The sequence below is a fragment of the Arvicola amphibius genome, chromosome 3, assembly GCF_903992535.2.
Source record: "Arvicola amphibius chromosome 3, mArvAmp1.2, whole genome shotgun sequence".
NCBI classification, from domain to species: Eukaryota; Metazoa; Chordata; class Mammalia; order Rodentia; family Cricetidae; genus Arvicola; species Arvicola amphibius.
In genome coordinates this window covers 117,562,409-117,571,360 of record NC_052049.1, presented here as the reverse complement: position 1 = coordinate 117,571,360, position 8,952 = coordinate 117,562,409, and positions in this window count along the sequence as shown.

Sequence of the window (8,952 nt, the reverse complement as noted above, 5' to 3'; positions counted from 1 at the left end):
ACTCTTCACAGTGCAAGGGAAGGGGCAGATCTCCAGGGCAGCTCACGTGAAGCAGAAAATTGACAAGTGGGACGCAGGTGGAGGGGATGGAACCTGGAGCCCCCCTCCTTGAGAACGGGAACACGGATGTGAAGAGGAAGCTTCTGGGAACTGTTCTATTTCCAATCTCTCTCTCTCTCTCTCTCTCTCTCTCTCTCTCTCTCTCTCTCTCTCTCTCTCTCTCTCTCTCTCTCTCTCTCTGCCTCTCTGCCTCTCTGCCTCTCTCTCCATCCTTCCCCATTCCCCCCACCAAGAAAAGACCTGGGGAGGTGAGTTTGATTATCCCAAAGGGGCTGGTCTGGACATCTGAGCCCAGAATGCAGCCGCGACCAGCTCGCCTTCTGCAGGAGCTGGGGAGGGAGGGAGCCGAGTTTCAGACCAGCCTCCTTGACCTTTACTTTAATTTCAGAAAAGAATTGAGAAAACACACTCTTGAAAGTCAAGAGGGAAACAAATCCTGAACCTTATTGCTCTAGAAAGAGGGAAAACAATCCTGGCTATTTGGAAGAAAATTGTTCTGCTTTATGAGAAGGCAGTCCTGTTCATAAAAAGGAAAAAGGCCACATACTGCATGGGCTGGGCTGATAGGAGGCTTGTGCTCTTAACGTTGGGGGCACTCAGCGAGCAGCTCTCCCCAGCTTCTCCTTCCTAGGATGCAGCAAGCAAAGGCAAGGACCATTGTTGTCCCAGGCAAAGAAGAAGAAAGGATCCTCCCTGCCTTCCTGCAGCAGAATGGATAGACCAAGCAAGACTGAACTTTATGACTCCCAAATAAAGAGCAATTTAGTTTCAAGACCATGAAGACCAATAGATGGCAAACTTCACAACGGAATAGAAAACTCAGGTAGCACAACTTGCTACAGGCCAAATGGCCTGCTTTCTTCAAAAACAAATTCCAACTAAACCAACAGACAAAGAAACAAGAGCCAGAAAGGCCTCTAGGATAAGTGCCACTCCGATGCTCATTTAACCAATCACCATGTGTGAAAGTATTTATTTGGATTCTGAATTGAAACCAGCTGCTCAAGTCTATGTCATTTCTGAGACAACTGAGAATCTTAGCGGGAGATTTTTTGATATGGGGACTATGAATAAGGTGTAACAAGGACATTCTGATTTGATGTTTTTCTTTTAAGAAGGTCTCTGATAGCCCACTCTGGTCTCAAGGTTACTAAATAGCTAAGGATGACCTTGAACCTTTGACCTTTCTGTCTCTACCTCCCAAAGGCTGAGATGGCAGACATGAACCACCATGCCCAGCTACACTCAATTTCGATGAGTTCTTGTGTTCCAGTGACACAGAATGAAATGTTTATAGATGAGGTCACGAGCCATCTGAGACCTATTTGAAAATGATTATGAAAGTGAGAATCAAAGCAACCATAAGTTGTGGTTGAAAGTGGGTGACGGTGACCTTGAGTTTGTGCTGCCATTCCTCCTGTATCTGTAGACATTAGAAATTTTCTCTAACAAAATGTTTTCCTCGTAACCTCTTTATAATCTCCTTATCATACCACATCTAAGTTTCTGACTATTTCCCCAAACTATAACATTTTTGGAGTACCTGGGGTACCAACTTGCTCTGAAAAGTAAACTCTGCAGAGTACTTAGCTCAGGGGATTCTGCATAAAAACAATATGTATGAAAAAATGTGGGTGACTCTCATTCTCTCTTGGCTCCAGAGCAGCCTTGGAGGTCTTCCCTCAGGCCCAGTCAGTCTGACTTCCTGCTGCCCCTTAGGGCTTCTCCTTCCCTGGGCCATGGCCCCTGTACTTCCCAGCATTACTATGGCTATGGACCGCTTGTTCTTGTGCGCTGTTAGATCCTCAGAGGAAAACAAGATGTGTATTTTGCAGAAGGAAACATGGAGGCAGTGGCCCTGTCCCAACTACAGGCTGGGGACATGCACAGAGCTTTCTCCTCCCTCCTTCTCCAATCCTTCAGGCTTTTCTAGGCCGTGAGAACCACAACGTAGTGTCGTGGACAGGAGCTGACGCTTTCTGTGTTTGCACATTTTTACCACAGAGACTCGCCTGCTCCTAGGCTCAGCTTAAACACTTCAAGCACTGTGTTCCTCAGATTTTTGTTTGGTTTTGTTATTTTGGGTTTTTGGTGTGTTTGTTGTTTTGAGACAGGGTCTCACTGTGTAGCTCTGACTGCTCTGGAGCTCCCCTCTGTAGACCAGGCTGAGCTCAAACTCACAGAGATCTGCCTGCCTCGGCCTCCTAGAGTACTGGGATTAAAGGTGTGCGCCACCACACCCAGACTTTGTGCCTCAGTTTTCTTTTCTGGAAAATCGGGGAGTAACTCCTCCCTCATTGGAAGTGCTATGAAACTAACTTAGGAACTGTGACTCCACTCGCTGGAGTAACTGGAAGCTGACATCATAAAGAGGTAACAAAATAGACAGCCAACGGCATAGATAAGCCTGAGCCCTGCAAAGGTCCCAGACCAAAACAACAAACATTGTACTCAGATAAGAGACTATGAGAGAGCCCTGTGGTTTCTCCATAGCTCCCAAGCTTCTTCAGACCTAGAGACTTCAGCCATGGGATCACAAAATTCCCACTAGCAGCCACGATCTGAAAGCCTGAGATGTTGAGGTACTTCATAGTGACCCTTACAGTCTTCTTGACATGTGCCTTGCGGTGTGCAACAATGGTGACCCTTCCCTCTGACCCTCACAGAAGTCAGTCATACCTAGCCTGTAGCCTTTCTAGTGACTTAGACAGAATCAAAGGTCTGAGTCCTGCCCTTCCCCTGAAGGCAGAGGTGGACAAGCAGAAAACTCCATCAGGACCCTGAGACTCTGTGATCTAGAAGGGCGTCGTCAACTATGGATTAGTTCATCTGACATGCAGCCATCTGATTGGGTTCTCTTGATGAGCCGTATTCCTAATTCTCTGTTAAATAATTAATACCCAATAAGGATCTAATAACGAGTGCTCTTGTTCCTAATTTCAGAGAGTAGAGGAATCAAATATAATGATACGTTTCAAAATGATCTGCTGACTTGAAAGCCTTACAGGAAAAGTACTGATCTCTTGCCATCCCAGTTTAGGCCTTTCTTTGGCCATCTGTGGGTTGATGGCACGTACATTATCACTAGGAGAGGGTGGTGGCTAGGGATGCTCCACTGATAGAGTGCTTGCCTATCATTCATAAAGCTCTGGATTCTAGCCACAACATTGTATAAGCCTCGTGTGGTGCCACATAAAATCCTTGTATTTGGGAGGTACAGGCAAGATGATCGGGTTTTCAGGCTAGTGCCAAGCAACAGTAATTCTCCTGCCTCAGCCTCCTGATTGCTGAGATTGCAGGCATGAACTACCATGCCCAGCTCAGCAGCCCCATATCGAGTAATGTGTCACTTTTATTTTCCTTTAGTGTTAAGAGTTAAGACAAGCCCTGCTCATGATAGGCAAGCTGTTTACCACTCACCTACCCACATCCTCTGCCTCCTGCTTTATTTTGATCAACGGATCAACCGTGAACCTCAGAGACCCACTTATGGGGTAAGGGAGAAATAGAGAAAGTACCCCCTGGGAAGCTGTTACTCTGCTCTATGACCCTGAGAACTTCAGCGACAGAGCAAACACTTGGATCTTCTTTGGATCTCCTGGGACACCGATGAACTAAGTTCCCTGCTCCCTCTGTGGCAAACAACATAATGTTGCTAATCAAACTTCCTATGCACCCACCCAATTTTATAAATCAGTCTTTTGATGCACTAAGTGAAGATGAATTAGCTGTAATGAGGCTGTGACAGCTCCCTGAGGCACAGGCTTGACGAGAGCTTTGATGGCTGTGGTACGAAGGATGGGGGGGGCGCTCCTCTCCTTGCAGGTGTCGGTGCGTGCTGCCGAGTTCATGCACCCTAGCTTGTAAATCGTGCATGGTCCCTCACACATGAAGTCAGTACCCAAGAAAGTTCAGCCTTCATAGGTCTGAGAAACTGAGTCACGCACTTGTCATCAGCTCTCGGGCAGTAGCAATCTTGGACCATCCACAACAGACATCAGTCCACGTTTGTACATGGGGGAAAGTGGAGGCCAGTTATAGCAGTCTGCAGCAATCAAGGCTGCCTACTCCCTGGCCGGTCTCCACCAACCCAGCGGTAGTAGCTAATCCTCTTCTGCTCACATGTGCAACCTGATAGCCTATGGGCCGCATTTAGTTTTGCAGATAGAATGTGTTGGGCTCACACAACATTGTGGGGAAAATGGAATTTGTTACCATTATTTAACATTTGGAGATATATTAAAATAAAAATCTCTAGCATCTCTGGCTTTTCTCATCTAAAGAATGCTAAGTCTTTTGAATATTGGATCAGTTTATCTATCTATTTGGTTTCTTTCTGGACATGGTCTTACATAGCCTGGAGTTGGCTTTGAGTTGCCTACGATGCTGAACTCCTCATGCTCCTGCTTCCACCTCCTCAGTGTTGGGATTATGGATGTAATAATCCACTCCTGGCTCTGCATCAGCCTTCTTGTGTGGCAGCAACATGCTGGGGCCAGGCAGAGGCAGCCAGCTTTACACAAGACACACGGGCCTGAAAAAGGCCGGGGGGTGGGGGGAGGCTGTGCCTGAGTTAGGATAGTGTTCCAAGGAGATGAGGAAGGGAGGGTCGCCATCTCTGTCCTACATCCCCCATGTTTTTCTCCTCAGCTGCCTCATCTTGGGAGATGTTAGACCTCAAGAATTTAGCAAAAGCCTGTCATGACACCCAGTCTTGGATGGCTGGGGATTCAAGCTCCTGGGTTTGCTACAGACCCTATCAGCCTTGATAACCCTACAACCAATTGGGTTCATCCCATCCATATTTACTATCAGGTTCCAGAAAGCGTTTAAGTTTGTGTCTCCTGTCTTATGTTTTTGGAGCACCTGAGCTGCTATGCTGCTAAACAACAAAGGCTGTGTGGGAGTGAGACTCTGGCGCCCTCTCCCCTGACCACCCCACAGCACAGGGGAGCAGCAGCAGAAGAATGGATCGGGGAGGCTGGAGGGCAACGCGGGTGCCTGTCAGGCACTGTGATGATTCTGTGTATCTCTCCAGCCCTCCATGGAGACAGAAACCAGGTCTCAGGACTATTTCCTTTGGGCCTCTTTCTCTCATCATCTTAATATTTCCCTCCTCAAAAAATGCATTTGAAGCCAGACGGTGGTGGTGCACACCTTTAATCCCAGCACTTGGAAAACAGAGGAAGGTGGATCTCTGTGAGTTCAAGGTCATCCTGGTCTACAAATTGGGACAGTCATAACTGTTATGCAGAGAAACCCTGTCTTAGAAAAAAAAAAGTTTTGTTTGCTTTAAATTGTCTGTGACTGATCATCTAATTAGAGCAGCAGCCAAGAAAGTGGTTATCTCTCCAGGAACTGGGGTACACCCTGCGGATTGAGACAAAACTTTCCATCTTCCTGGCATGTAACAAACAGAGAGTTGGCATCTGCCTCATGCACTGGTCAAATAGGCAAGGCTACTGGTGACCTAAGGCAGCCCCTGCCTGCCTTTAATTTTCTATTCTTGTTTTATTAGCATCTCTGCTACGGTCTTTACTCTGTGCAGTGCTGAAACCTCTGAGGGATGGCTGCGGTCTGCTACCTCATCCCCCTTTCTTCTTCTGTAATTCTAACACACATGCCAAGGCTTGCTGGATGTCACAGGATCCAAGGATTCCCCTTCTCTCTGGGAGGCCGATAATATAACATGTAACATACACTCAGCTGCTGGTACCCACAATTTCCGTGCCAGGTAGCAACCTTGTTAGCATGCTTGCTAGTACAATTGGTTTATTTGAGAGAATGATGCCCAATTCCTTTTTCTCTTCAGTTGTATTGTTCAAAAAAGATGGCCTCCTTCAGGAAGCTTGATGCAATCTCTCCCAGGAAGAATTACTTACCTACCCACTTCAGAGAACCTCATAGGACTTGTTTTTGGTACCAGTGGATCAAAATCCACAAGTCTGCCTCCCCTGTCTCCTAGGCTCATAAACAGCAAGGTCTATGTTGTTTTCCTTCTTCGCCACGTGAGCACCTGGAATTGGCTGGTGCAGAGTGGGAGCTAGGCAGTGGCTGATGAAAGACCATATGTGTAAGAAAGTCTCTGAGTTATTGGTGCGATGGACTATCATCAGACGCCAATCTTTGCTTCAGGAAAGGAAACGGATGCCCATAGCAGGTACGCTTCTGCTGGGAGGATTCAACGCTCTGCCTCCATCATGAATAATCCCAGGGAAGGTACAGAGCCCTGCCTGTCGTGCTCAACCCTTGGGAGGATCCAGGGCTCTCCCCACCATCTCGGCACTGAGAGAGCTTACAACAGGCTTACAATGGGCTTACACTTGCCGTAAGCTCCCGGGGAGCAGCAACCTTGAACGGTCCATAACACAGAATCAGTCTATGTAGTTATAAAGGAGAGATGGGTGGCTGTCATGAGAGATGAGAAAATCAAGGCAGCTGACTACCTGGTCAGTCTCCATCAATCCAACAATAGTGGCGAGTCCTCCCCAGGCCAAAAGGTTGTTTCTGACAATGTCATTAATTCAGTTCACTATTTCATATGCCATGATATACAGGCATCAACTTGGGTTATTGACCCATGAAAATGAAATGGAATGCATGGTAGAAATCTTCTGACAAAGACAAATTGAACATAAGATTTTTTAATTAAAACTACAGGAAGAGATGAAAATAATAACAACAATGAAAGAAAAGGTGCTGGAGACAAAAATAAATAAATCCTGACTAGTTATAAAGGATTTATAACCAAAAATATTTAAAATCTATATTTATGTTTTAGGAAATTGAAATATTTGTTTTTCTTTAAAAATACTGGAATTTGTAAAACATAGATATACTGTTTCAATAATTTGAGTTAAACTTCATATAAGTGGACTCAGGCATAAAGGCAGGACCTAAGATGTACCCAAATAATTGGGAGTATGAACATGCATAGGTGCTCTCAGGTAGAATGCAATGATTAACCTATTATTGGTTAGTAACTCTCTTCTCTAAAGGCCCTTTTCAGTGAGCCCATCAACCATGCTGAAGAAAAAAGAGTGATGGTTAATAAAATATCATCAATTTGACAAGTTCTAAAAGCACTTCAGAGACAGATCTCTGTCATTTTGAGGAAGTTTCTAGACCGGGTTAATTGATGTAAGAAGATCAACCCTAAATGTTGGGCAACAGTATCCCATGGTCTGGGGTCCCGGACTAGACAGGAAGGAGAAAGCAAGGTGAAGGCCAGAATTCATGACTCTCTGAAGGTACAATGTATCCAGCAGCCCCCAGCTCCTACAGCTATGACCTCCCTGCCCCAATTGTCTGCATCTTTAAACTGAGGCAGAGTAAGCCATTCCTTCCCTAAGTTCCTTCTGCGGGGTGCTTTGTAAGAGTAATTAGAAAAGTAATGGATACAGAGGACTTGTATAGGCGAGTTATGCTGATTATGACGACTTCGTTGATCCAGTACATCTTACTAAACCTGTATCTGCAGCCTTGATTAAGAGCCTTGAATACACGACTAAAGGAGACAGGCCAGACCCCTTGTCCTTAGGGAATCTGTTTAGTTAGAGTGACTGTGAGCACAAGCTGGCCAGGGTGAAGAGGAAAATATCACACGCCTCTTGCAAGGGAAAGGTGGCATGGCTAATGTAGCAAGCTAAACAGATTAACTCAATGCCACTCTTGTAGCTGCGTAGGATCTATCTCTCTGTAGTGCAGATCCTTGGCAGAAGCAGTATCTCCGGCAGCAGAGAAATATAAGAAACAAAGTATATGAAAGCAAGCCTGCCAAGCTGTGCACTGCCTGCTCCAGCACAGATGTTCAAAGTAGGTGTCACATATTCGATAGTGCCTCACAGCAGCCCTTCCAACAGAGTCACAAAAGACAATGAAAAGGAGGGCAATTGTCCCAGGTTAGAGAAGCCTAAGAAGGCTTGACAAAAAGACATCGCCTTGCCTCTAGGTAGGAGGTGGAGAGCATGTAATTCCTGGATAATCAATAAGCTGTGAAATTGCCCCTTTACATGGGTACCTGAGCATAACAGAGTTGCATCTCGCCTACCCATCCTGCAGCACCTGCAGGTTTGTGTTTCTTTGTTCCTTGTTTGTTTGTTTGGGATGGGATCACACATACTCAGGCTGGCCTCAAACTCTCTAAGCTGTTACGGATAGCCTTGAACTTGGTTCTTCCTTCCATCACCTCTTGAGTGACAGGATCACAGGCATGTACCACCATGCCCAGCTCAATACCTGTTCCTTACCTGAGGTAACTTTAGACTTAGAGAATGTTGCAAAAGCAGTGCAGAGAGTTTACACACACCCTTCACCCAGCCTTCCCCACTATCGACGTGTTATGTAATCAGGAAGTTGTTGTTCAATATTATTAACCTAAGGACAGATTTTTCTTTATCAGTTTTTTACTAACGCCCTGTTCCTGGTCCAGGCCCCCACTTGGTCTTCAGCTCCAGCTGTCCGTCCACCCCTTCCAGATTTCTACTGCTGGATGTGAGACAGCCCATGGAGCTGCTTTTTGAGTGGGACTGGATCCAGCCTCTAATTACCAGGTCCTTGTCATTGGAGTGATTGTTATGTCATTTCTGCTAAGAAGATGGGCCCCTTCCACCTGCACTCAGAGACCCATGTGGGGCCAATGCTGGAGAAAGTGGATTCTTGTTTACATTAGGACAGCAGTAAGAGTGACGGAGCACCACATTGCCAACTTTACACATCTCTTTCTGCAGCCCCGAAAGAAGCACAAGTGGGAAATGTTACCAACCCTTGTACTGCAGATGCAGCAGGAGGTCCAAGGGAGGCCAATATCCTTGGATAGCTAGTGGTTAGTGTGGAGTTCTAGAAGCCTGAGTTATCTACCGGAGAAGCCCTGATCTCCTCTGGGAACAAGGC